The sequence below is a fragment of the Sinocyclocheilus rhinocerous genome, unplaced genomic scaffold, assembly GCF_001515625.1.
Source record: "Sinocyclocheilus rhinocerous isolate Xijiao unplaced genomic scaffold, SAMN03320098_v1.1 scaffold257, whole genome shotgun sequence".
NCBI lineage: Eukaryota > Metazoa > Chordata > Actinopteri > Cypriniformes > Cyprinidae > Sinocyclocheilus > Sinocyclocheilus rhinocerous.
Window position 1 is genome coordinate 1,654,065 of NW_015634026.1, and position 4,900 is coordinate 1,658,964.

The following is a 4,900-nucleotide window of genomic DNA, read 5'->3' on the forward strand; positions in this document are numbered from 1 at the left end:
TGTTATTGGAAATTCTTCATCGTCTTATTCGTGCGTTTATATCACCGTAGCGGTGACAGATCCAAGTAAACTGGTAGAATGGGAAATATATAACACATTTTCCCCTTAAATAATTATTTGTAAGCATCCTAGATAATGATCAACTGATAACAAAAGCAAAATACAGTAGTGCTCTGGCTGTTGTTAATCTACTGACAATGCAAAGAAAAAAATCACATCAGAAACATCTCACGAATATGACCATCCAGTTTAGCTGTACTGTTTCATGCGACACAGGCATGTCATTGTCACATCACAGATTTCCTGTTACCACCTAACAACCTATTGCATAGAAATACAAAAAGTCAATCATTTCTTTCAATATATCTGCATGCATAAACATGCAAAGGAGTTTTTTAAAGCATTAATTTTTGGCCAACACAGACTTTGCATGAAAAATAATGAATTCAATAAACGAATTCATGTCTGTAACTTGCAGGTGGGACCTTCATCCTTCCTGAATATGTACGGCACAGGAAGTGAGACTGTAACAGATGTGTGAAAAACATTTCGCTGTCTGACATGTAAATAGATTGTGCTTTTGATAGGAACAACAATATTGTAGGAAGCCGCTGGTCTCTGAGCAGCTCCAAGGTAAGTCACACGTGACCAAACAAAATAGTATAGCATTTATTTTAAAAGTTGTTAGTGATCGTGATCACCCAAAATGATAAAACAGGACTGGCAAGACTTATATGTATACGTATAAGTGCTCTTGTTTCAGTATTTCAGCATGTCTGGGGAAATGTTCATCATATTAAATAAGCTGTCTTGTTGCTTGCACTGAATGTAACATGTAAAAAGTCATGAATACGTATAGACAAGTTTTCCGAAAAAGTGAATTAAGTGATGTTGTATATAATAAGCAACAGAAAATGGCATTTGATCCATTGCGAATGTAAAAGATCATTGTTTTTCAAATTTATAGACAGAGATATGCTATTCCATGATGTCATATTTGCTGCTGTCTTCTTTGCTTTTTACTCCTCAGGTAACACATTTACTCTCATTTTCAGTCTTGTGTTTCTATTTGTATCATATTTTATCATATCAGCTAAAAGCCTTAAGCTTAAAATGTATACATGGGTCAAAATGCATACTTTTTTCCATTATATTTCTCAAAATGGCCTTTGATGATATTTTATGATGTTTAAGTTTTGCTATTCTTATGTGTTATTTTGTGTGTTTATTATATGGGCCATTTTTATGTCAATTTCCATCTGTTATCTATGTTTAATGTTAAGCATCATGATATTGTTCGAATTTACAAAAGGAATTTCACTGAAATTATTGTATTCACGAAATTATGAAAAAAAAAATCCTTTCATAGAATCATTTTTACTAGCAGTCTCAAATTTCTGAACCCCAGTAAATAACAATCAGTCTAAATTATTATTAAAATGTTTTTTTTTTTTTTATTGACAAAAGTTTAATTATAAACAATATGCACTTAATTGTTTCCATAAGTGCATTTTAAATAAAAATTCATATGTGATCTGTCACATTAATGCAGTGAACACTGATGTGTTAAACGATCTTGTTTCAGTGGCGACAAGATGACGAAGTGTGCAGTTTCATTATCAGTACTAATATGAGCTCACATGATTGCTGAATTTTTGCTCACCAAGATTGACTTAAATCTCTTTATCCATGAGCAGCATAAAATTTGTGTTCTTTGTCGCAGGAAAGGCTCACACTCAAAACTGGGTAAAGCAGTGGCCAGGTGAGGTGTACAGCACACCCGGAGAAAACATCACCATACACTGCCAGGCTCATGGAGACATTCAGGAAGCTAAGTGTTTAGTAAACTGGTACATCAAGAACAGACATGGGAAATATGTCAGCATTAACAAACTCGCTCAGTTTAGCTGGAGACATTCTGAAGACAAAAAAGAAAGCCACTGGCGCCAGAGCTTTACCCTGACGTCCCTAGAGCTCAACGACACTGGCAGATTCTACTGTAATTACTTGTGCAGAATTAATGGCACACATGAGCAGTACTATGGGACTGGGACTCGACTTTTTGTACATTTTAGGACTGAAAATGTGACTAAAGGTAGCCCACTGTGTACCTTCAATAAAACAGGTAAGGATAATGTTGCATCAATTTCTAGTTTTGGTACAAATTATAATTTAGATAATTTCTAAGTTTCTCTACACTCTAAAAAATGCTGGGTTAAATATAACCCAGCGCTGGGTTAAAAAGGGACAAACCCAGCTATTGGGTTGTTTTGACCCAGTGATTGGGTTGTTTTGACCCAGCAGTTGGGTTGTTTTGACCCAGTGATTGGGTTGTTTTGACCCAGCAGTTGGGTTGTTTTGACCAAGTGATTGGGTTGTTTTGACCCAGTGATTGCTGTGACAACTGCTGGGTCAAAACAACCCAATAGCTGGGTTTGTCCCTTTTTAACCCAGCGCTGGGTTATATTTAACCCAGCATTTTTTAGAGTGTAGTTGTTTCTTATTTCTATTTTTTCCTTTTTTTCAGGTGAAGTGGAGGGTGAATCCAGAGTATACTTGTTTTTCCTATTTCTTGTTTTAATTGTTTTATTGTCTAAATTTGTTGTATTTATATTTATGACTTCGGTTGCACTTTTTTCTCCTCATTAAATCTAACTCTCCTGTTTCCTCTATGCGAGGTTATTTATATTAAGTTTATTTATATAGCACATTTGATAAAAACAAAGGTGATCCAAAGTTCTTAAATTGACAATTTATGGAGAAAAAATAAAATGTTAAATAGTTTAATAATAAAAATGAGTAAGGGGAAGAAAAAGGTAGTAAATATACAAATTAATTCAAAATGTTACATTTAAAAATTATCAAAATAAATAAAAGAGAAAGAAACAGTACACACTATAATGATTTCTGAAGGATCATGTGACAATGAAGACTGGAGTAATGATGCAGAAAATCCAGCTTTGCATCACAGGAATACGTTACATTTTAAAATATATTGAATAGAAAACAGTCATTTTAAATTGTGATAACATTTCACAATATTACTGTTTTACTGAATTTCTGACCAAAAAATGCAGCCTTGGCAAATATTAGAGACTTAAAAAAAAAAAAAATTTTGTAGCATTATAAATGCATTTATTAAATGTGAATACATTTCTGTTACAAAAGATTTCCTGCAATAATGTTTTTTTTAAAACATTCTATTCATCAAAGATGCTTGAATCCTTACATTTATAATAATAAGCAATCTTTAATGAGCAGCAAATCAGAATATTAGAATGATTTCTGAAATATCATGTGAAATTGAAAACTGCTGAAAATTCAGCAATGGAACAATGGAATAAATTACATTTTAAAATATAGTAAAACAAAATTTGAATTTGAATATTTCACAGTATTATTGTTCTTACAGTTTTTTTTAAATCAAAAATAATAAATGCAGCCTTGAGCATAAGAGTCTTCTTTCAAAAAAAATAATTTATATATATATATATATATATAGACCCAAAACTTTTGAACTGTAGTGAATAAAAAGGACATTGACGGAATGAAAAAATCTAGTGCATTCAGAGAGGTAAAGTACAGCACAATGCTTTAGTGGAAAATGCACAAGAAAATGAAAAACATAATATATCTTCGAATCATATTCAAAACTCCCTTCAGTTTTTCAGTTTAATAACTGTGAAAGATCTGAATCATTGTGTGCGCATTACTGCTCCCACACAGTGCTGTACCCGGCCGGGTCTTTAGACGACGAGCAGTCGCTACATTCATTTCACAAGATTTTTTTTTCTGTTAAGTTGTACCAGGGATGACAGAAGAAAATGTTTTGGTTTTTTTTCAACATAAAATGCACTGGTGTACCACCTTCGTATGAGGTTTGATATTTATACTGAAACCCATGTGGTCCTACAGCACATGCCAAAATTGCGGTTTAGTCACCAACAGATTCATTAAACTTCAATTAGAATCTATCAGTGTCTTTGGGAAAAAACATTTGCTGACATGCAGTAGGCGTTAACTGCATAACCTGTTTGCTGAGAGGTATCTGTGAACATTAAAATCAATGGAAATGGGCATAGAGAAGTTTCTTCAGTTTTATGTCTCATTATTTTACCAGTTGTAGGATGATGATGAATATTTTATATTATAATTATATTATTGTATTATATATTATTTTATAAATATTAGTAGTAGTAGTAGTAGTAGTAGTAGTATTAAAGTCCGTGTTAACCTCATCTAACACAGTGTGTTTACACATTTATTTAAGTTGTGGTTAAACTAAAAGAAAGTTGTGATATAGTGTATTTAATTTAATGCATATTTAAAAGAATAGTTCACACACTCACCCTCAGGCCATCCAGATGTAGAGGAGTTTGTTTCTTCACTGGAACAGATTTGGAAAAATTTGTGTTACACATCACTTGCTCACCAATCGATCTCTGCAGTGAATGGGTGCCGTCAGAATGAGAGTCCAAACAGCTGACTAAAAAAAAAAAAAATAATAATAATAATCCAGAGTCAACTTGTTTGAACCAAGAGAGAAGTATGCAGAGACAAAGCACTGTTTACAACAGAAATCAGTTTACAACAGTTCTAAACAAATGTTGGTGGAGAGGACAACAGGTCACTGGAGGAAGCGTTATTATGGATTATGTAGTATTTTGGCCAGAAAGTGACGGTTTAAAGTTAAAACAGTTTAATGATGAATTTGTTTTTCACAAACACGCAGCTTAAAACATTTCTAAAGAAAGTGCAAAAGCGACTCACCACAAGGGGGAGGCGTTGACCTTTATGGCCACAGCGGTTTCAGCTCCAGGGGCCTGAGATAAGCCTTGAGAGAGAGAGGGAGAGAGAGAGAGAGAGGGAGAGAGAGAGAGAGAGAGAGAGAGAGAGAGAG

At 33.5% G+C, this 4,900-nt stretch overlaps 1 long non-coding RNA gene across 1 annotated transcript; it reads left to right on the forward strand.

Moving 5' to 3' along the window:
• The first annotated feature begins 525 nt into the window (after window positions 1–525).
• On the forward strand, window positions 526–2,094 carry LOC107745196 (uncharacterized). Its single transcript, XR_001640577.1, has 3 exons — window positions 526–633; window positions 968–1,030; window positions 1,724–2,094. It is a non-coding gene; the product is annotated as an uncharacterized LOC107745196 (long non-coding RNA).
• The last annotated feature ends 2,806 nt before the right edge of the window (window positions 2,095–4,900 follow it).